The sequence below is a fragment of the Etheostoma cragini genome, chromosome 14 (assembly GCF_013103735.1).
Source record: "Etheostoma cragini isolate CJK2018 chromosome 14, CSU_Ecrag_1.0, whole genome shotgun sequence".
Taxonomy (NCBI): Eukaryota; Metazoa; Chordata; class Actinopteri; order Perciformes; family Percidae; genus Etheostoma; species Etheostoma cragini.
In genome coordinates, this window is record NC_048420.1 from 7246382 (window position 1) to 7270890 (window position 24509).

General features: G+C 40.3%; 1 long non-coding RNA gene across 1 annotated transcript; it reads right to left on the reverse strand.

Moving 5' to 3' along the window:
- Positions 1-2701: 2701 nt before the first annotated feature.
- Positions 2702-9181, reverse strand: LOC117957004. Its single transcript, XR_004659415.1, has 3 exons — positions 9110-9181; positions 8913-8915; positions 2702-2712 (listed from the first exon to the last, which is right to left on the reverse strand). It is a non-coding gene; the product is annotated as an uncharacterized LOC117957004 (long non-coding RNA).
- Positions 9182-24509: the final 15328 nt, after the last annotated feature.

The following is a 24509-nucleotide window of genomic DNA, read 5'->3' on the forward strand; positions in this document are numbered from 1 at the left end:
TTTCAAGATTTTATTTATTAATGGCTACTTTTTGTTTTGCTGACATGAGAAATTGGGTTACAGTTATTCTCGAGGTTCAGAAAGATGCTGAAAGGGATGCGTTTACCCAATTGAATCTTGACTTTTTGTGGGGGGGCACAGTACAAATCACAATACAAATCAATCCTTCCTAATGTGACAACGCCCTTATTGCGCCCTTTGACAAAATAGTCCGCTCACATGCTTTGGTTGTACATTAAACAAGATTCCGTGTTACATTATGAACTTATGGAGGTCCTGGTTGTTGGACTACCTTTGGACAGCGCCAGGCAAGCTGTTTCCAGTCTTTATGTTAAGCTAAGCTAACCAGCTGTAGGCAGTAGAGCTTCATATCTCATCATCATCATCATCTAACTCTCAGCACAAAACCATATAAACGTTCTATCCAAAATGTTGAACTATTCCTTCCTAACGTATGCAGCTGGATGCACAGTGAGCCGGAGCGTTTCTAAATCTTTACTGTAAATACACAGTCTGACTACAGAGGAAGAGATGTGCATTTAAAGATAGAGTGCAAAGAAGCATGAAAGATTTAAGGTAATTCAAACAAGGACAAATGTACATGAACAGCAAGCAGAAAAACTGAGGTACGAAAGGACGACTAAGGCGGAGGCTTACCCAAGTACAAACAAATCCAGAGAGCCTAAACAAAGACCTTTTGTCTGTCCAGTTAAAACATTCTCGGAATTCGCGATGTGCACCTTCCACTATGTAGTGCAAAATTCCCCAGACCGTATCTGCTAGCAGAGAGATAGCAGAGAGAATGAAAAAGTGAAAATGAAAAGTGAACTGATTCAGAGCTTGAGAAACCTGACTACTTGCTTTGCCCTCTCTCCCTAGAATGTACCAAAAGCTTTACTTACTTTATACCCTAAAGGACCTCATGTCCTGTGCAGGAATTTCACCCGCATACTGCCTTAATCAATATTGTATGTGAGGAAAATAAATCTCTCACCAGGACTGCATTCACCATGGAGAGATGGAATTGAACACAAGAAAAAGCGTGTCTACCGTATGTTTTTCATGTAGGCCTGCCTACCAGAAAAAAAAAATCCTTCTGGATAAATCTTTTTAAATTCTTTCCACATCTTGAGCGCAGTATGTTAGTTTTTCTTCATATGATGTAACCCTCACCCAGGTGCCAGAATCCATGAAAGCAGTTGTGCTTCTTGCCAGCCTGCTGCTATTTTCTCTTATTGAGAAACAATGGGTTTGGGCTAATCAGTCAAACTAAGCAGGTCGTTCTGGTCTCCTTCGTTCACGGTTCATTTTCAGAAAGGTCTACCAGTTTTTTAAAACACTGATTTGATTAACAAGCGACAAGTAATGCAAACAAGAAGAAGAACTAGGTCAAGGATTTCACACAGTGACTGCATCCATGATCCTTCTGCACGGTACCTCAGAGCTCCACCAGGAGCCACTGTAGATCCATCTCTGCCATGAGAAAGAGGCAGACAGCGGGGAAAGGGTGGGGGGCTTGCAGGGAGGTAAAAAGAGCTCAATGTATTAGATCAGCCACCCCGCTGGTTTTGTATACCGACAGCTGTGCTCTATAACCCACTTGACAAGATTAAAAGTCCAAACATATAAACAAATAGACAATCTGCATCCTGGTTTTGCAGAGGCTCAGTCATCAAGCTCAGTTCCCTTTCTCCCGTCTTCTTCTGCACCTTGTGAACTGCACAGGAGATGCGGGAAGGGTGCTGGAGCATAATTTAGGGCTGCTCATAAGATCACAAAATGTGACCCACTTCAATGTTGTGCTGACTGAAAGACGCAGGATTCTAATAATATTTCAGGAGACACTTCTTCATAAATCTTGAATAGTATTCCATGCACGGCAATCCCTAACCTCTCTGTGCTTCGTTTGTGGGTGCTGGTGCAGGGCTGTGCAATTGTTTGCAGAGAGAAGGAGAAAAAGAAAGCCAGACAGAGAAAACATGACTGATGACAGATCCACAATGCTCAGCAGTACATCTCTCACTACACAGCAACACAGCCAATCCTCCTCCAAGCTAAGGCATTCATCCATCCGTCCTTTTGCTCGCTGGCGCTTTGTGTTTTCTTGTTTAGTTTGTTTGTTCTGACATGTTAATGGGACAGCTGATGGACTGGCAGTGTGATCAAGCTAGAGGGGCAGGGGCTGCTGGGTTTATATTATTCTGACAGCCAGGAAGAAGGTCAGCACACTCATAGCTCACCTGCCTTCTCCTCTCTGTCTCACTTTCTGCAATCTCTCATCCTTCCTACCCAATATCTGCCTTTGTCTCGTTTGCTTCCGTCTCCCACGGTGTGTTTTTTGGGCAGATCCGTCTCGGCTCATTTCCTCTCTCATGTTCAGAGCTCTTCTGAAACGTTTCCCCTACGATTGACCGACGGCTGCAAGGGAAATTGGGACAACAAATTAGATGAACTTCGATGCAATACCAAAAGTATGAAAAGCTCAAATAACACCTTCTGCAAAAGGAAAAAAGGCTAAAGGCAACCAAAGCATTATGAAACTTGCAGGACTAATCTCTAGAAAAGTTTCTAGTGCTTGCAGAATGCAAGAAGGAAAAATGATTTGAATTGACGTACACTGAAAGAAAAAGTACACAGAAGCTGACACACTCATGCATTCGCATATGTGTACAACTCAACGGTTGATTTTAAAGCAAAAACTGTTTGACCATTCTCCAATACAAAATGTGCAGATGGCAATTTAACTCTGTAAAACTCTGAATATGTTTTTTGTGATCAAATCATTATTCATTTTTATATATATAAAGGAACAAACAGTGGCAAACAATTACAAACAATACACTGAGACAGAGAATGCGTCCCAGGGCCAAAACTAAATAAATAAATGATAAAATAAAAACCAAGAGGAAAGATGGGAGGGAGACAAAACAACACACACAAACACACACATGGACAGACACACACACACACACACAAACACACACATGGACAGACAGACACACACACACACACACACAGACAGACACGAGACAAGGGACCAAACACCTGTCCAAGTTAGCCCAGATTCAGCAATGCTCTGCTAAGTGTCCAGAGTTTTTCCCGGTGCTCTAGCATGTGCGTCGTGAAGAGTTCCATGTATACTACATCCAAATAGGAAAGGATAAACTCTGAATATTGATGCTTCACAACAAGGCAAAATAATGTTGAAAGGAAGACTCGTGCTTTTCCATCTCTTCATTTCAGAGAGCTGTCTGGAAATGAAGAAAGTATTAATGGCCGACCGGTTTGCACCCTGCCACAACAAGGCGAGACCACGTTAGGCTGCGGGGGTTGGGGGGTTGATAGCGGAGGTGAATAACTCACTGTGAGCAGGGGAGAGCCACAGCACAGCCACGCACCACTAACGGTGTCGAGGGGTGCTGCAACACTCTACAAGTCCCTTTGTTCGACGCTTTCATCTGCCTCAGGCCCGGGAGCAAGTGGCAACGGGAAAGGTTGACCCGTAACGGAAACAAATCTGACTGTGGAGCCCCTCTGCCCTCAACTATGGATGTAACTTGTAAGTTAATGATTAATACTTAAAGACTAAGAGTCCAGGTGTACTACATAAGAACCAGAGATTTTTTTTTTTAGCTTAGATAAAAAGATTATCATCTTTCTATCATAAGGTAATAAGAAATCCATACTGTTCTCCTTATAGGCAAGACATCTGTTAGGCTCATCGACAATCTTTTAAGTCTTTGACTAATCAAAGGGTTTCTCTGGTGAAATAACAAGATTACAAAGATGCATTTTGAAAAGGTCATGTGGGGGGGGGCAGCTGACATACACACTGCACAACCGTCAGACCGTCATTTTCACATGTTAATTAGATGTGAAAAGTACCTGGCACATTGACAACATTGGGTCTAAGGGTACAGTGAATCTGACTCTGGACTAATCTGACTCTGGACACCCACACCTAGACATTCAATGTGCAATTTCAAACCTATAGCTTGTTTTCTCTGGACCAAATCAGTAGAAGTTGGTGAACTTGTAGCATTTTGAAGCCACATGAAAACATTCACCCCACTTACTGCTTATATGTGGCAGAAGGAGGGCACCGCAGCGTTTGGTGAGCAAAAAACGCAAAACCAACTCCGTTGTCTGGGAACAGTTAACGTCTGCTAACCTTGTGGTCCCTCTGCAAGAAAACAGGAAAAAACATTGTAATGTTCCCTGAGCATTTAGTTTAGTTGTTAAACTGTATGTAGAATGAGCAGGGGCGTTAAATTACCTGTTTCACATAACGTTATTCTAAGGTACCGTCTATGTGCTGGATTTTTCCTTAGGTTGCTAGTAAAAAAGCCCAATGAGCGCGACATTATTATTCATATTTTGGTACATTTAGTAATGACAGTGGGCGAGTAGTGGTCAGTGAAAAGATTATAGTGTTATATACCTGGAAATGTTAGCTGCGTTAAGTTGTGTGAGATATCTGTAAAACAGTAGTAAAACTGATTTTATTCTTATCCAAAGACTTTCTGTGAGATAAAGGATACTAAAGAATTATGCGCTGGACACTATCTATTATATCCAAAGATTAAAGAGTAATCGTGTTAAATAATCGTGATTTCAATATTGACCAAAATAATTGTGATTATTATTTTTTTCCATAAATCGAGCAGCCCTAACCATAGGCCACTTTTTGAAATGGTAGACCCTTTTGAGTTGGGCAGAAATGTCTAACATTTATATGATGTTACTTTGAAGGAGATGTGGATGTCAGAGCGAGACCAATTTCCGAGCCACCTATAGTGGATGTGTTGATTAACATCCATGCCACAGTAAAAGATGCATGGAAGTACATGGCAGTGACATTGTTTGAAATTGTCGGGTCTATTTCCGTAGGTAGTGTTTGCGCCCGTAAAAGGAGCATACATGACCTACGGAAATAGAGCCACAACACAGAAGCCTAGTTATCAGTGATAGCTCTGACCTCCATGTGACAACAGAGAAGGTAAATAAACATGAGGCACTGTAATGTGCTGCTTACCTTACTGGCAATCATCAGAGTTTGATTTCCTCACTTGGATCATCACTTAAGCTACCAAATGACTGACTCAGTCAATACAACTCCTCTTATAATAAGTGATTGTATACGAAGCAGACCAGAACTAAAAGGCCACATTAAGAGCACCCTAATACGCCCATTTGAGGTAAGGTAGTACAGATAGTAAACATGAATTTAGAGATAGAGGTTCTAATGTGTGCTATTGTGTGTGCGCTGAATAAGTGCAGATTACGTTGGATAGCCAGTGATAAATGACGGAAGTTTCCCTCCTGTGAATGCAACTCCAGGAATCACGAGGCATAGAGTTTATGAAATGCTGTATCAAGTCCATAAATATGCATAAGAAGATAAATTGTGCTCAAATGCAGCCATCAAACCGGACCATTTGCAATGGCCAGTACAACCCAAACAGATGAAGATTTTCAGCCCTCATTCATTGAGAGGAAACAAAACAATAGTCCAATCAGGAAAATTGGCATAGACTTTTCTATCCAGAAAATGCCAGATAACCAATCATTAAAGAGGGAGAGAGTAAGAGGGAAGTCAAGAGAAAAAGAGATGGAAAGACAGAGAAAATAAAGCTTGTAGTTCCCTGCCAATCCTTAATTATCTCTCTGTTTATTTACTCTCCATCCATCCTTTTAAAGCTGCAGGGCCTTTAACACCCTTAATCAACCCCTCTCCCCTGCAGGGCCAGTAGCAGGCATCTTCACTCGCCTACGTAATTGACTCTTCGCGAGTTGAGAGGCAATAAAAGTTTATGACTATTAAACATAACATCAAGCGGACTGTCTTTTTACCAAACTATTAGCGTGGGGTGTGCGTGTGTGTATGAACCGATAATTAATCGCTTACTCCGGGGATGCCTAATTACCAATTGTTGGTGTTATTAGCTGATTAGCGGGTGGATTTGACAGCCCTTGAAAGGCTGTCAGTTGACAAGAAGAGATGATGGGGCATCCGTTGGTGCTTGGAGGTCTTGACATAATTGGTCTGTATTTTTTTTGAAGTACGCAGCTTGCACAGTCTGGTGGCGATCAGGAAGTGACATAACTCTGGTGTTAATCCCGAGGCTCCTAGTTGTTTTAATAGTAGTAGACTGGAAAAAAAAGGTTAAACGATAATTGACTGCTTGTTAAAGCTCTGACGGCATGACTCACGAGTGGGATTCTAATTATGCAGTTTGTGGTACGCAAGTAGTGCAAGTTACATTTATTCAAGTGTTTCCCCATGCGCTCCAGCCCTCCAGGACATTCTATAGTCGACGTCTCATTCAGGTGATACCTTTGGGTCTGAGCATGTAGAAACTGACCATAGTCACTTTCTTCTCCTCTGTTTGATTGGTTGTATTTTTAGGGTATGGTTTAAAATTGGTATGGGAGACAGGGGCAACGCTCAGTGATTCATCCTTTGGTGCCAACCTTGGTGGCTGCATTGACAAATTTAGACAGAGCGTTCTCTTCCGCTGAATTAGATCAGGCCAATGGGCCATGACAAACTTGTCTCAGTGTCCCTGGAAACAAGTAAAAGCAAAACTGCTAAAGAATTTAACTTCCCAGAAATTCTATCAAGACTTTTACACTCCAAACTGTATTAACCCACATGTTGTCCTCGGGTCAAAGTGACCCGTTTTACTATATCAATGTCTTTTCTAACTACTCAAAATAACATGATTGATTCCACAAAACACTCGCTGGGGTTATTTTGAGGTGTCTTATTCAATTTCATAGCATTTGAAAAAAAAAATGTAAGTGGTTTTGAAATAGTATTGAATAAAAGTTGACTTATTCCAGTCTTTGATTATCCATGAAAACACATTCCTTTAATTTTAGTCTAAATAATTTCAAATTTCTGCTTTTCTAACTCAAAAATTAGATATAGTTCCTTACTTATTGACCATAAATTCCAAAAATAACTATAAAACTAAAGTTAATAAGCTAGTGTTACGTAGTGTTGACAAATGTCATAAAGTGACAAGCTTCGAAAAAAGCAACAGTGTTGATTTTCAATTTTGACGAGAAGCAACGTTAAGTTGCGATAGCGATGCGGTTGTCGAGCTACCTAAACATGTCTAGTATAGATGATAGTACAGAAATGAATAATGATATTTAACTGTAGGTTTGTATTTATGTTTTGTATGGTTCATCTGTTTTGTTTTAGCCATTACATAAAATGTAATGCTGTGTAATGCTAACTGTACATCGCAATGCCGGTGTTGACTTGCCTCTACCGTGGTGATGACATCAGCAACGCCATCACAGCATTATTATGTAATTATTTTTTTAACTTTTTGCTTGGGAATTACAGGAGAACAGATGTCGTGTGATATAATGAAAGCAAAAATTATTGTTTAGTTATCCTCATCGTCTGTCTTCTATCCTACATTCAAGAGATTATGGAGACAAATGTTGAAATTGTCCGTGTCAGCTTTACACAAGGACAGTCCATTAAATAGGCTATATGGGAGGGGGGGGGTTGTTTTGTGTGCCAAATTATTATGAAATCATTTATTATGGTAAAATTTCAGCCTGCATGCAAGTTTTGTAGCCTGAAACAAAGCATCTTATACTGAGTAAACCACCATCCTAGGGCAGGTCTATCGATGTTATATCAATATCGCAATATGAGACTAGATATCATAGATTTTGGAAATATCGTAATATGGTAAGTGTTGTCTTTACCTGGTTTTACAGGCTGCATTACAGTAGAGTGATGTGATTGTCTGAACTTGCCAGACTGTTCTAGCTGTTCTATTATTTACCTTTACCCACTAAGTCATTAAATCATTTCTGGAGAATATTTATCAAAAATGTCATTGTGTAAATAACATTATGTTAAAGAACCAATAGTCAACCAAACATTGTTGTCGCAATATCAACATTGAGGTATTTGGTCAGGAATATCGTGATATTTGCTTTTCTCTACATCACCAGGCCGTATGCCATACCGCGGTGAGGCACTGCCTATTCACCAAAGTAAGAATAAAAAACTATATGAGGTGTTTAAAATGTCTACTCCAATCATTCTAACCTGAAAACTTACACAAATAAACAAAGCTTAACTAATACTAGGCTGGCTTTACTACAATAAAATACACACAGCACTGCTCGTCAACATACATATCTAATCAGCCAATCACATGGCAGCAACTCAGTGCATTTAACATGTAGACATGGTCAGGACGATCTGCTGAAGTTCAAACCGAGGGCCGGAATGGGGAAGGAAGGGGGAGTGACTTTGAAAGTGGCATTGTTGCTGGAGCCAGATGGGCAGGTATGAGATGGACTTGGGCGGAATTTATATTCGGTGCTTTTCTGACATTTTACCGGGGGAAACTGCATCGGATATTTGTGTTAAAAAAAACAAAAACAACTTGGAAAAGCAGCTTGTCACACAGCTGGTCCGCCATAAAAGTAAGTCCACCTTAACCCTTGTGTTGTCTCCCGGTCAACCATGTAGAAGAAAAAAAAAAAGGTTTTCTTCACTATTATTGCTTTTTCCAGACATTTTTGACACTTTTTCAATGTTGGGGGGGTGCTTTTTTAAATATTTTTTAATGTTAAAATTAACATTTTCAGGGCACATTTCGAAGACCCATTTTTTGTGATAAAAAAACTGAAAACGGGTCAAATTTGACCCGAGGACAACATGAGGGTTGAGTTAGTGTGCCTGAGCCTGAAGATGATACATACTTTGGGGTTAAACCCCTTCACTTTAATTAGCAGGTGGCAAGCAAAACACGGAGCTTAGCTTGGGTCTTGAGTTGCAGCATTTATTCATTGACAAAATGCCCAAACTGTACACAGAAAGTGCACCGTTACTTTCATAGTTTCTGCTAACGTCATACTCATCGTCCCACTCACTCTAAGTTTCAGAAATTCAAGGAGTAACACATTAAATCTTGAAGATTAATTTAAAAGAATTCCCTGATCCATAGAACCGGCAGAGAGTCCCAGCGGACTTGCAATATACTGGTGGAAACCCTGCATCAATACAGCATTTCCGTATCAGTTTGTTATAAAAAAGAAGAACGTCTGCATATTTGATGGTATTAACGAAACTGCAGATCTACTGGGATTTTTACGCACAATCATCTCTCGGGTTTACAGAGAACAAGAAAAAGAGAAAATATCCTGTAAGCAGCCGTTCGGTGAGCAAACATACCTTGTCCATGGCAGAATAATTAAGGCTGTTCTGAAAGCAAAAGACTACCCCAATAAATTCTGCTAGAACTCTCAATCCCAGCAAAACTGCAATAGAGCACGGGTGTGAGTGGGGGTCACACCTGAATGGGGCATTGCTTCATGGCTGAAAGCACCTGTATTAAAAGGGAAACTTTGCCAATTTTTATTCAACTTTGTATCATAATATTGGAAGAATGTGCAAATTAACTATGTCAAACTTCCCTCCATCTTACCAGAGGCCAAATCTCTCTACTCACAGGCCAACAGAAAAAAATGATTAGGATTACACTGGATGATGAGGAGAGGGACAGAATCTGTAGGGTGTGCCTAATTCAGTGGAAGATTATGCATTGCTTCTATTGGACTGCTCAAAGATTGTTTAGAATTGGCCTGAAAGACACACCAAATTTTGGTTATGTAAGACAAAGGTTGGCCAATTACTTCATATCCTATGATCCTTTTATAATACTTACTTCTGTAACAATCAAGTATCAAAAACTGAGGAGGACACACAGTTGGATGCTGTCCTCTTATGCTACTCTTTCTTCAATGCCTAACCCATCTCTCTCTTTCTCTCCCTAAACCTGTTATTCTGCTTGAGCAGCACTGGTTGAAGCCTTAAACTTGTAAACAAATAAATTAATAACTACTGATTACACTGGTCGGACTGTTCAGCTCTGTCTCAGACTGATACCTCCGGTTCAGGCTGGTCCTCATCCTCAACATTGAACAAATAGATAGACAAGATACTAACCTTTCGTGAACTTGTGAATTTTGCCAACCGTCTTCGCTTGTTTTTATGGAGACAGACGTTGTGTTGATTGCATGGCGCACCGCCACAAATGAGTATGTGTGGGAAACACTGCAGCTAATCTTTTTCACTTGCAAATATGACCCGACCCTAACACACACTTTTATCCTGTCTCTGTCACGTCATTTGAGGCATGCTTGTAAAGTAAACATTCAAATAAATGCCCTTAAACTTGCAACAAAATCCATAAATAACTCTTCTTCTGATTTCCTATAATTCTATATCACAAAAGTAGTGCATGGCTTAGCTGATATAATGACAAAGGTGAAGAAAATCAACACCCCAGGGCTCGACATTGACTTTTTGAGGCACTTGACTTTTATACCAGTACATTTAGGTTTCACTTGTCCATACATAACAGTCACTATATCTTGATGAGACTGCATATTGTCTTGTGATATGACATAAGTGGTGTCTTTTCCTGGTTGTAAAGGCTGCATTACAGTAAAGTGATGTCCTTTTCTGAACTTACCAGACTGTTTTAGTGTTAACTATTCTAGAATTTGCCTTTACCCATTCATTCAATCTATCCACATTACTGATGATTATTTAGCTTAAATCAAGTTGTGTAAATATTTTGTAGAAACCCCAATAGTCAACAGTACAATATTGGCGCGGTTTCAATATCGAGGTATTAGGTCAAGAATATTGTGATATTTGATTTTCTCTATATCGCCCAGCCCTAATTGTCTGGATAAAGATTTATCATTTTACAATTTTTTTGTGTTTTGCTAAAGCAGAATTTTGAACAAATTGTTGAAAGCTGGTTTGAAAGAGGCTGATTTACCAAGGGATGCTTTAAAAGGTGTAGCTACTTTACAGTGAAATCTGTGTTTAAACTGCTGGTCTGACCGACTCCTGATTGGCCAATCAAAGCATTTTGAGACGGATGCTGGTTTGACGGATTGTGGGGGAAAAAAAATGTATTCGTTTCAAATAGATAAAATAAAAATTGTCACATAACGTAAAGTAACATGACAATTTAAGTTGTTAAGTTTTAACTTGTCCAGTGAGGCTAAGTAAATTTCTCTTCCACTTGGCCTACAAGAGAATCCACTTGTCCCAGCAAACGGAAAAAGCCTTAATGTCGAGCCCTAGCACCTCCAAGAGATACTCAAGGAAAGAGAGCTGGCAACCAAGCAATAACAGAGAAAACCATGTCAACAGAAAATAATGAGGGCAAGAGGCATTATTTTTCCGTTTTCTCCACGCATGCTGCAATTCCAGAGCAGATTATTTCTCTAAGTGCTCCATAAATGTAGTGAGGAGGCTTAACAGAACTTGTTGCAATATTGAAAGGGAGACTGGAAAATCCAGTCTGTGCTACTCTGATCAGAATGCATACAGGGACACAGTGAACGGATAGAAATCGTCCGTGTGTGTGTGTGTGTGTGTGTGTGTGTGTGTGTGTGTGTGTGTGTGTGTGTGTGTGTACACACAGACGTGAACAGATTTTAGTTGGCCTAAAGAAGTTGGTGAGTCATCCATTTCTAAATTCAGGGATGGAGTGAGTGCAGGAATTACTTTTGACAGAGCGATTGGGACCCAATGAAGCCGCCTTTTTATTAATTACTTAAAGAAAGCCATCACAAAATCATATTAGATTTTGTAATTTGGCACGGTGGCAGATGTGTTTGATCAAAGTGTGGCTCAAGTCAAAGCACATTTTGATCAAGCCCAGAGCTAGTTGAAGGAAAGGTTTAGACCAGAGACATTCAGGTCTCAGGTCCCCAGTTAGGGCAGCAGTGGGGCTGCCAAATTATGTTCAAAAACACTTTTTAAAAGTTAATTTTTTCAAAAATGTAAATGTCTGAATATACAATAATATGAATCCAGCATATTGTAGCATAAATAAAATGGCCTACTTGTAAAACCAATTTGGAGATTATTATAGGTAAAGCAGCCTCCATGGCAGCCCTACAGTTACGACTAAGGATTCACCGTGCCTTCCACATGTATGATTAATATTAAAACATCATGTCTAACTAACATATTAATACCCATTCATTTTTATCCGTCCAGCCAAGTTATCTTTGGAGCGAGTGCCAAATCCGGGGACATAGTGGGAGAAACAAAGTGTCTTCCCCGTGAAAAAGGAGACAGTTAACTTTTCCTGCTACAGGTTTCTGGCAGTCGTCAGACAGAACAGAGGAGACACTTTGTTTCTCTCACCAAGCCTTGATTCATTCAAATTATTATATTTGTCTTAAATCCACCAGCCATGTTCATATTATACCATCATATGCAGCATCCTGAGAACTCAGCCCAGAGTCATTTAACAAGTTTCCTTTATATTTTTAAAGAACTATACAAAAAAAACTTTCGCAACTTTCTTTGTCTTCCGCAACTTCATTGCAACACACATTCAAAAGACATTGCAACTTTTAATCGCAATTATTAACAAAAACTCCTGCAATATGACGCATTTTGGACCGCAACAATCTTCCAAAAAAGGTTGCAAAATCCTGGAGGAACTGTCTAGATTTGGTACTCGCTCTAAAGCTCTCTCACTCGCTCTACCACACACTACCCATGCACACTCACGTGCCGTCCCTGCTGTTCTCCAAAGAGATCGACGCACAAACCAACGCACAACTATAACTTCAGGCCATTAATGTAGGCTGGAGCCCTGCGTTTCAATTCAGTCCTTGGCCCAGACTGATGCAAAATAAATCCATGTCATAGCCAAGTAATTGTAAGATTAAATTGACTTATCAAAAAAAAATTCAATTGTTAAGATTAGTCAAAAATAATCGTTACACTTGTGATCGGATCACTCTGTTCACATTTTAATACCGGGTGGAAATAGGCCCATTGTTGAGTGAGCATCGCACATTAGCCAGGTTTCTATCCAAATGTAGTGCAATTTTTTAAGTGCAAAATGTCAAGAAAAATCGTCGAAATAAAATGCTAATGAATACGTAATTTCATCAACTGAAGGTCATGCAAATATTAGGAGTTGGTTCATCGAGAACGACGGCTGGTAGCACGGATTTGACAGATGAAATGATTAAAAGAGCCGCAGTCAAACCTCAAACAGGGGAAAACTGGTTGTCTTTTTTGTCTCTTCAGTGGAGCGGAAGCTTCCCTGAACCTAGGGCTGGGCAATATGGGGAAAACTCTAATATCCCAATATGTTTAACCAAATACCTTGGTATTGATACCACAACGATGTTGTAGTGTTAACTATTAGTGCTTTCACAAATCATTTACACAATGAGATTTTTGATAAGTAATCAGCAGTAATGTGGACATAATGACTAAGTGTGTAAAAGCAAATAATAGAACAGTTACAACAGTCTGGTAAGAGCCGAAAATTGCATCACTGTACTGTAATTCAGCCATTAAAACCCGGAAGACACCACTTATGTCATATTACAATATTATGATTTCTGAAATCTAAGACGATACAATCTCATATGTTGATATTGATATAATATTGATATATTGCCCAGTTCTAACTGAACCTTTATGTCACATGCTTTATGTACATGAGGATTTATTTGCCAAGACTTATTCCCTACACGAGACTTTCCATCTTAGCCATATATAAAACATTTAAGAGTATTTCACGTGTTTGTTTGTTTTTTCATCTTTTTCCATGTTTTTAGGTGTTTTAATGCGCAAATTGGAAGTTTGCATAAAACCAGTTGAATTCACAGTCTTTAGATGACTGATTCTAACTGTGAAAATGCAAGAGTCTGAAGTCCTAATTCTGTCTACTAAGTTAAAAGTGGAGACTGTAGAGGAAAGAAGAAAAATATCAAGCTAAACCGAGAAAATGAGCGTTGTCTGCCACACTTGTTTATTATTAATGGTAAATAATTAAGAAGATGGAAGATTGCGGATTTTTGTTTTGCATTTGCTCGTTGTCTTTTGAGGGTTATGGTATTCTACAGATGCATGAGTATGCAAATGATGAGATAAAATATTTCTTGTGGAAATTTCAGAGGCTGCCCGAGCCCTCTGAATATTTTTTCCTTTTTACAACAGGTGGTCACATAATTAGGGGAGGTGAAGCATTGCAGGTTGAAAGTGTTCTTAATGATCAAGGCTAGGAAACTTGTTTTTATGAAGGTAACACAGCTTGCCCCCAGGCAGGGTTAAAGACTTCAAATAGGGCTTAACTGGTGATCAGTTTGCTAAATACTGTCTGCTTCTTGAAAAAAAGAAAATGAGGACACAAGTAGGGCTGCACAATTTATCGCAATTGTATAAAAAAATTGCAATATGGACTTATGCAATATCCAAATAGCATGGGGCACAACATTTGTTAATGGCTAAATATGTGTCAACCCATTCTGAACAAAGTACTGTGCTGCTGCAGAGACGTCCCGGCCTACAAGTCATATTCTACAGACTAAAGAAATGAAACAATCTTTGTCTGGTGCAGATCCTCACAATAATCACACTATAATCATTTCAAGTTCTTTCAATGTTATTAATTTAATGAAATCGAGAATAATGATACAAAAATAATCAATCGCAATTAGATATTTTCTTCATATCGTGCAGCACTAGACACAACGTAGTCCCTCCAGGATTCTACGATGTCGCAATCGCACAAATTTACCGTGACTTTGGTGCAACTTGCAATTTTGACCAATCACAGCAACTTTTTCCAAAATTCGACTAATAACCAGAGATTCCCACGACTTGAACCAATCCCAGCCGTTCCTTGTGCCAGACTCTGTACCAGTATGTGACTCTGAGAGCTAATGACCAAGTGGGGGTGAGGAAAGGTTGACATCACACAGACGTTTACATATTCATTTCCTTTGTTTAACAAGATGTGTGTGACTCAAAAATCTCACATTTACCAACAAAAAATAAAGCAAAAGGCTGTGCAAAACATTTCAGACCGTCCTGCCAACCTGTAGATATTTTTGGATTTTTACACAATTTTTACCATGCTTCAATCTTGTCGGCTCTCCCTGCGACTTACGCGTGCACACACACACAAACACACACGGTGGATGCAGGAAAAAAAACAGAAATGAGATGTACGTGATGACCTAAATTGAGAACAGCTCTGCAAGTGCATTGATGAGGTAAAGTCCAATAAGTACATTATCAAACTATATGAATGTGTGTCCCAGCCCAAGATAAGAAATTAACTAACAATGTAAAGAACAGTCAACCACTGACACTTCAAATTTGATGCATTCAATAAATAAATTTAATTAACAATACATTTTTTGTTCGAAATCCACCAGCAATTTTAATATTATACCAACATTTGCAGCATCCTGAGTCTTTTGATAAAGTTTTTGGAAAAAACAGCTTATAGTAGTTTATTCTCTCCAAAACAAGTTTCCTTTTAATTTGTAAAGAAATATACAAAAAAATTCAACTTTTTTCCAACTTTTCGGTCTCCAGGTCTTCATTGCAACAAACATACAAAAACCATACTAAATGTTTTTCGCAAGTTTTAACAAAAAAAAACATTTTGGTCCACAACAATCTAAAATAAAGTCCGCGAAATCCTGGAGGTACTGACAAGGTTAAAAGAGAAATAAGCTGAGAGCAAGAGAGAAAGTTGATTAGGACCAACATTGGATGGAAACAAGTTCTGATTTCCGTAGCCCTGATGGCCATAAACCAGCCGGGCAGAAATACCGGCGGGACAAGCGAGCCAAAGACCTAGGGGCCAGGGCTCTTCTTAACAACGGAGCGCAGTCTCGTTCAATTACCGTTAACTTACAATCAATAGGATGACCTACAACACATGAGTGGAACTTGGCTCCCATCACTGATGCCTCCATTTTGGAGAAAAATAAAATCTTCTTCCACTATAGATTTTCCCCTTGTCCTTAGGCTGGTCAATTACATCAATAACTCCAAACAACAACACCAAAAGAGGAAAATAAGGTGAAGTAGCTCCTCTGTGAGTACAGTCCCCTTTCTTTCTTGATGATCTGCCAGTCAGGTTGTAATTTGTTTTCCTGTTCTCCTTCCCCCCCCCCTTTCACAGCCTTCCTGTAAGTTTGTAGCTGGCAGAGCCTAGCAGCATGGCAGTTTTACAGCACTCCCTCACTGCGTATCACGACAAGATGGAATCACTGCCTAAAGGTTGGCAGTCAGTGAGACATGGCCTGTATGCTAATGACAGCACAGGGGGGCAACTATACCCAAGCAGAGCTGGTGCCAATCCATCATGCCAGTGTAAGTTACAGAAACAGCAGTTTGCTGAGAGCAGTGGGAGGTCTCCATGTAATCACTTCACTTTGTGTTCAGCAGACAGAAGTCACAAAAAATAACTTATTTTGGAGTTGAGAGTTGATGTATCTGAAAGGAACAGTTAGTGGGCGGAGTAGTGTTGGAGGTTAGAGACGGCGTTTGTCTGAGTATACACATTTATGAGTGTATGTATGTACAGCACCAATCAATCACAGCAAGCAGTATTGCTGCAAAGCTGACATTCCTGTTTCGATTTAAAACGCTTGCTTTGCAATACCTGGGAGTTATGCTAAAGAGCAGGATTAATAAAATCTCACCCATATCAAATACTGTAGATGTCACATATTACAATGGACAGGCTTCCCTGGCTTGCATCATTGTTATTAATCCCTCTATCACTCCCGTAGTGAAGTTTAAAGCAAACTCCTAAAGCATCCCGCTTTCATTCATCTTCAATAATATCCCCTTTGTGGCACTTTTCGGATGATTTTTTTTTAATTGTTAAGCCTCTAAAGTCACAGAGTGAGGTGTGGATAAAAGGTTAGTTGGAGCAGTTCAGGCAGACAAAAGACTAAAGACGTGAGCAGGATGGAACAGGGAGGATGAGGTGTGATGCAAATGATTGGAATAGAACAGAAATGCAAAATGGAGGGTATGTTCTTTCAGTTCAGGAGTTGTTCCCCCAAGCAGGAATATCAGAGGAACAGGGAACTTTATTCTTTTAGGGATATTTGAAGATGCAAGTCATGTTGAGAGATACTGGAAGCCAGTTGTTCTCACTCCAAGCAATGAAACTTGTTGTTCCACCAACCTTCGTTTCGGCCTGCCAACGAATGAAATGGCAGATAGATATTGATCTGTCTGTCTGTCTGTCGGTCAGCTGATACCTCAAACAGTCCTGGTCTGGGCCCAGCATAATAAAGCAAATTCAGCATAGTCAGAGAATACTTGTGATTGGTGGCGTACTGTTACAGAGACTTAGGTGGTAATCAATGTGCTCTGTCGACACTATTCAAAATTGCGAGTTGCACCAAAGTCACGGTGATTGGTTAAATTGGTGCGATGGCGAAATCATAGAGGAACTTTTTTATACATTTGTACTCATTTTCGACCACAGCCTTTTTTTAATTATAAGCACATCATGCTGCTACAGGTGTTGGCATTCTCTCTCTCTGTAGGGTCTGTGCAGGGCGACCACATTTTTGGAGTAGGTCTTCACCCTCAGATCGATTCGAATTAGGTGTGACTAAGTTCTCCTTCTGACTGGGTCTCTCTTTTTTGAAAACTAATTTACACACGTTCAATTTAGAGCTTCCATAACAATCTAGTTGTTTTTTTTTGTTCTTTTAAAAAGGGACAGGGTCAGCAGCTTGGGTATCTGGAAGGAGGTGGTAAAGGTTAGGGGTGGGGAAAAAATATTGTTGCATCGACATGCATCCATAATGTGTTTGAATCAAAGAGATTCTCACCCCTGGTAAAGGTGGTCCGATCATACCTGTTTCAGCCCCTTTTCTGTAAGCATATTCCAAGCACGTCACACCAGACCCAGGGGCACTAGAGGGAATAAATACCCTAACTAGCCTGAAAATGCCCTGGGATCTCACATGAAGCAGTGGAGGATGGGGCTTTGGTGAAGGACATGTGGGATTTTTGCTCAGTGTGCTTCTTGTGCAGCCCAGACCCAGATAAATAGGGGGTAATAGACTGATGATTAGGATGTGCACAGCCATCATGGTTGCAGCTGTGTCTGTATTATATATTTCACCAATGAGATCCTTCATCGCCCAAAACATAGCATAGAGTTCCTGGACAGCAACGTGTTGTGAATTTAGGATGTTAACATTTGGCATGATGGCGCTTTAATAAAAGCCCCCCCCCCCCCCCGTGTTCAAGAAATAGTTTTGGCACTGACAATGTTGTCAATGTGCTTGGTCCCCACCCACCACCAGCTATAAATGGAGACTGGCATTTGTGTGTCTCTGATGGAAATACTGCCTGTACTGGCTCCTAAATAGTAAAATATCTAAATTAAATGAAAGTGTGTTTTCAGGAGCGGGCATTGTTGCAAGGAAAATACCTCAGAGGTCACAGGGGTGATGAAATGAATCAAGGGACATTGGGTGAGCGAGAAGATGCGGGCAGACTTGCTTGTGACACACAGTGAAATTATGTGGATGGCTGGCATTGGCGAGGAAATGGAGACAGATCTGCATGCCAAAGGATTGATTGTTATCCCCATGGCTCAGTTGAATACGACCCTTCATTTATATGATAAACAGCTGAATTCTAATCCAAGCACTTGTCTTTCGCTTGCCTTCCATCCACTTTCATTTAGCGGTTCTGTTGCATTATGTGTCATTTCCACATTCTTGTCTTTATGTCCATTTCCCACTCTTTTTCACCTAGAACACTCTTTCTACTTATCTTACATGTCAATACACCATCACTCTGTCAGTTTCAAAAACAGCAGTCCGACTGCCATCTAATTGGGTTCATGCAGCATTACCAGAAACCTCTGCTGTGTGTTTCTTGGTGTTTTACTCATGTTAACATTTGGCATAGGCTGTGGGAATGATAACAAGTGTGTTATTGTGTTTCTTCATGTCGCAGCATGACTTTGTGAGTGGGGCAGTAATTTAATGTGGCTGCCCCATGCATGTTCTCCTACACACACAGAGACCCATACACCATGTCAGGCCATGTCCCATTGTGTGTAATGTGACCAATGTGGCCTCTAGCAAAGACATGCAAAAATTAAAATTAACTAGCATTGGGGTCAATTAGGCACAATGTTTAAAGCACGTGAAAATACTGATACAATGCCACGTGTAATTAACCTGCCAAAAGAATGTGGTCACCCACGTCCATCTGTGAGTGTGCTGTGCATGCAAGTATATTATTGTAATGATAAATAAAATATTCTGTTTTCCGCCCAAAGTAGGCCAGTAGCCAGTGGCAGATGAAGGTGAAAAAATAGAGGCAAATAAATGATCAAGAAAAAGGTTAAAGTTCACAACCTTAAGTCTTAAGAGTACAATTTAAGAGAGAGCAACAGAAAAGGAAGATGGAGAGTGAAACCAGTAAGAGTATAAGTCTATCTGACTCCCACATAGTGAAATGGACGAGGTAGGGAAACTACAGGGAGCGCGACATGAGACATAATTATTCCGACCCACTCATGGATGATAGACATGCGTCACTGGCATGTCAATGGAAATAGATGTTAGAGGTTACAAAACCCTATGGGCAGCATGGCATATGTACTCCCGCTGGGGAAGTGATTGCAGTGGGTGAGTTGAGATCAGGCTTACTGCCACACCCAGTTAAATATTACTTCCAGTAATACAAGTGGACTTATTTGCTCTTGCAAAACGGAGAAAAACCTTGCCTCTTGCCATAGCACCTCCATATTTAACTCTTATTCCAAGTATGACAAAAGCAGGCTCAATTTACATTTATTCAAATAATGTCTAATCTTGCATAGCCATTTACACTTGGTTTATCGGGAAGGTAATTGAAGCCAGAGGTCCTGCTGCCAGGGGTGGAACTCCATTTCAAAACGTGGAGCCAGTCAATTTCATTAGAAATAACCTCTATTAAACAGGCCTGACTAATTGTGGGTACATGATGTCGGACTCTTAATTGCTAGTAATTCAAAGTCTTTGTTTCTAAAAATGCTACTTTTTGAAAATTGGAGAAAAACCCTGCATGATTTCACCATAGGCACATGTCCATTATGGACATTGCTAAACATCATGCTGAAGAATATGTCATCTTTATAGAAAATTTGAACAGCGGCACACCAAAGTCCCAAAAAGGCCACAAAATATTAAAATGCAACTAGAAAAGAGTAGAGAAAAATATTATTGAGCTATACCATCGATTACATTAGGAAAACATCTAAACAATGTATCAACAACATGAAGTACATTTTAGGAATCCTAAAGATAATGGCTCTTTAGTGCCAGTGGTGGAAGAAGTATTCAGAAGTATTCAGGCAGTTACACAAGTTAAAGTACTAATACCACACCATAAGTAAATGTCCTGCATTCAAAACCTTACTCAAACACAATTCCTGGGGGCCTAAGTACTACTCAGTGTCACGTTTCATGTTTTTTGTTTCTGTTTTATTTTGAAAGTTCTCCCTTGTGTTGTCTTGTTTTACTTCCTGTTGTAGATTTCCCCACCTGTGTGATTACCGCTACCCCTCCTACTGTGTTGTCTCCCCTGCCTTGTGTACTTAAGTTCAGTCTTCCCCTTACCCCTGTGTGAGACTGTCTGCTTCCTTGTGTTAAGCCTTCAAGCGGGTTTCCCTGTGTCCTGTTACCTTGAGTTCCTGTTGTTTCCCTTGGGTTTTGACCATTGCCTTTTATCCTGGATTTCCCTTTGCCTGAAGATCATTGGACACTATTGCTTGCGTTTATTAGCTCTGCTAATAAAACCATTGAACTCAACTGCTTGAGTGGTGCATTGTGGGTCAATCTCTCCGTAGGCGTGACAGCCAGTCCGTGAAGATAAAAGTCAGAAAAATCTTTTGTGGTTCAGATGTCAAAAATTTCTTGGCTTGCAGACAAGCCATAGAAAGCCTGAGTTACAAAATGGGGCATGGTTTATGAACAATATGGGCATTTACCAGGCAGGGGAGGGTAGACAAAAGATGTTGACTTGCACAATGGGAAATCTAGGATCCAGCACTTTTTGAGCTTGAACGTATTGGGGACGAAAACGAGTTCAACGAGTCACCCACAAAACCCAAAACTTTGTGGAGGTTCTATACTAAAATCCCACAATATGAGGAATGCAGTAATGTTGGAGAGCAAATAAATAAGACCCAGTGATGAGATTGGGAGTCGGATGGGGCTGAAACAGTCCTTAGCTTGATGCCTACCTTCATATTCCTTCATTCTCAGCCTATGTGCAAAGGGCTGAAGATACTGCAGCTAGACTAACTGGGACGTTTGAAGATGCACCATGATTTCCTGAGGGATGGCTAGTGGTTGACATGGATTGGTGAAAGTATAAAAAACATTGATGTACTGGGTAGACTTTACCCTCCTCAAGAGACCTGCTCTACACAGCAAAGCCATTTTCCACACCGGGCAGTGTTGGATAATTCTAAAATGTTTCCAGATTTATAGCTTAGTGAATTTCCTCTTAACTTGTATTGCAAGTTTGAGCTGTCCTTGTAAAGCTGTCATTTTATCTTTATACTCACCATGACTATCTTTTGAACATCAATAAAACAAAACAGCTATGGCTCTACTGGCGTAATTCTCGGTAATATAGTCAAGAGGAAAGCAATTACCCACACTGTGTAGTGAATCATTCAATTCTTCCACCACAAATACTAATGGGCATACCGGGGATATTACTAATAAACCATTTAACCATTAACCGAATAGAGTGATCAATACTATTAGTTAAACATAATATAATTTGATGTTGTATGGGAAAAGAAAAAATACGCTATACAATGTATTTTTTAACTGCTAATAAGGTGCGTTTTCTTTTTTCTGCTAAGTTTGTGGCTCTGCTGGACGGCGATCACAATGGAAAGCTACAGTTGTGTTCAGAATAATAGTGTTTAAAAAAGTGTAAATGCTCAAAATCCTTAGAATAGCTTTTTATTCTATTATATCAATGCATTGGGAACACTACACATTCCCTTCCAAATCAGAACATGACCAAAATTTATCATGTTTATTTCATACCTTTCCAGAAAGTGAAAAAAATGAATATTAGGCTGTTTAATAGCAGTATTTGCCTTTTTCTTTAGAAACTCAAACATTAACTGTATAAACTGATAAATGTCTCAATGGTGCACTAATATTTAGTTGCATAACCATTATTTCTGTGTTGCATGGAGTGAACCAACTCCTGGCACCTGTGAACATGTATTCCAGCCCAGGATGATTGAACTACATTCCACAATTCCTCAGCCTTACTGGGTTTTGCCTCAGCAACAGCAGTTTTGATGTCACCCCACAAGTAGTCCATGGGATTGAGGTCCGGGGATTGGGCTGGCCGCTCCATAACATCAATCTTGTTCATCTGGAACCAAGACTTTGCTAGCTTACTGGTGTGTTTTGGGTCATTGTCTTGTTTAAAGACCAATTTCAAGGGCATCTTCTTTTCAGCATAACTCAACCTCTTCAAGTATTCTGATGTATTGAAACTAATCCATGATCCCTGGTATGCGATGAATAAGCCCAACATCCCAGTATGAAAATATCCCCATAACATGATTACTGCACGTTTCCTGTAGCTTTTCACTAGGTTTGTACACACTGCAGAAGGGATTTTGGCCTACTCCTCCACACAGATCTTCTCTAGATCAGTCAGGTTTCTTAGTTGTTGCTGAGAAACACGGAGTTTGAGCTCCCTCCAAAGATTCTCTATTGGGTTTAGGTCTGGAGACTGGCTAGCCACCCCAGAACCTTGATATGCTTCTGACAGAGCCACTACTCGGTTATCTTGACTGTGTGCTTCGGGTCATTCAGCATCATGTTGGAAGACCCAGCCTCGACCCATCTTCAATGCTCTAACTGAGGGGAGGAGGTTGTTCCCCAAAATCTCGCAATACATGGCCCTGGTCATCCTCTCCTTAATACAGTGCAGTCACCCTGTCCCATGTGCAGAAAAACACACCCAAAGCATGATGCTAAGCATGCTTCACAGTAGGGATGGTGATCTTGGGATGGTACTCATCATTCTTCTTCCTCCAAACACGGTTAGTGGAATTATGACCAAAAAGTTCTATTTTGGTCTCATCTGACCACATGACTTTCTCCCATGACTCCTCTGGATCATCCAAATGGTCATTGGCAAACTTAAGACGGTCCTTGACATGTGCTGGTTTAAGCAGGGGAACCTTCTGTGCCATGCATGATTTCAAACCATGACGTCTTAGTGTATTACCAACAGTAACCATGGAAACGGTGGTCCCAGCTCTTTTCAGGTCGTTGACCAGCTCCTACCGAGTAGTTCTGGGCTGATTTCTCACCTTTCTTAGGATCATTGAGACCCAACGAGGTGAGATGTTGCATGGAGCCCCAGTCCGAGGGAGATTGACAGTCATGTTTAACTTCTTCCATTTTCTAATGATTGCTCCAACAGTAGACCTTTTTTTTGTGGAGGTGTACAATTTAGTCTCTAGTGTCTTTGGACAGCTCTTTGGTCTTGGCCATGTTAGTAGTTGGATTCTTACTGATTGTATGGGGTGGAGAGCTGTCTTTATGCAGCTAACGGCCTTGAACAGGTACATCTAATTTGGGATAATAAATGGAGTGGAGGTGGACATTTTGAAGGCAGACTAACAGGTCTTTGAGGGTCAGAATTCTCGCTAATAGACAGGTGTTCAATTACTTATTTGCAGCTGTATCATACAAATAAATAGTTAAAAAATCATACATTGTGATTTATGGATTTTGTTTTTAGATTATGTCTCTTACAGTGGACATGCACCTGCGAGGACAATTTCAGACCCTTCCATGATTTCAAAGTGGGAGAACTTGCAAAATAGCAGGGTGTTCAAATACTTATTTTCCTCACTGTATATTTAATAATAATTAAAATGTTCTGCGTTTCTTTTAATGCTTTTCCCTATCCAATCAACTTTTAAATCAAAGTCCGCTGTTCCTCAGAGCAATGTTTGGAACGACCCATTTTGCTGAGTACACATAAAGTCCGTGACTGTGGACAGCCGTGGACTTGTTCGCGCAACAGGTTCAATTTACTGGGAAAGTGGCTGCATGGGTCCACGACAATGCATAGACGCAACATAATGGATGCATAAGCAGTGCAAGTGGTCCGCAGAGGTGGAACACTGAAAGTATGGCAGAGCCTCCTGGACACTAGAACTGGGTCTCAGTTGCCTGCTTGTCATTAAACAGTTAATGATCTGTTAATGAGGGCCGGCTATTGGTCAGAAACATAAAAATCCTAGTGCATACAGTTGATTAAAAAACATAAAGTACAACTTTTCATTTGTATTTCAGTCTTTGAAGAAGTAGCCTTGGAGAACTTGTGGAGTACTCATTCACCCTCTTCCTCTTTTAATTTCTCTCCTCTGTCATCCTGTCTCCGTGTGTCTCTGTCTCCTTCTTTCTCCTTTGTTTTCTAATACTTTGGCTGGGGAAATGATGAGGAGAGGCAACAAATGATAGGGGGGACAGTCACCCATCTGTTGGCTGATGCATTATTGATCCCTGGGTCCCATCAGGGTGAAGAGTGAAGGTTTCTGTGGGTGGAGTCACACAGGCCATACACACTGATACAAAAA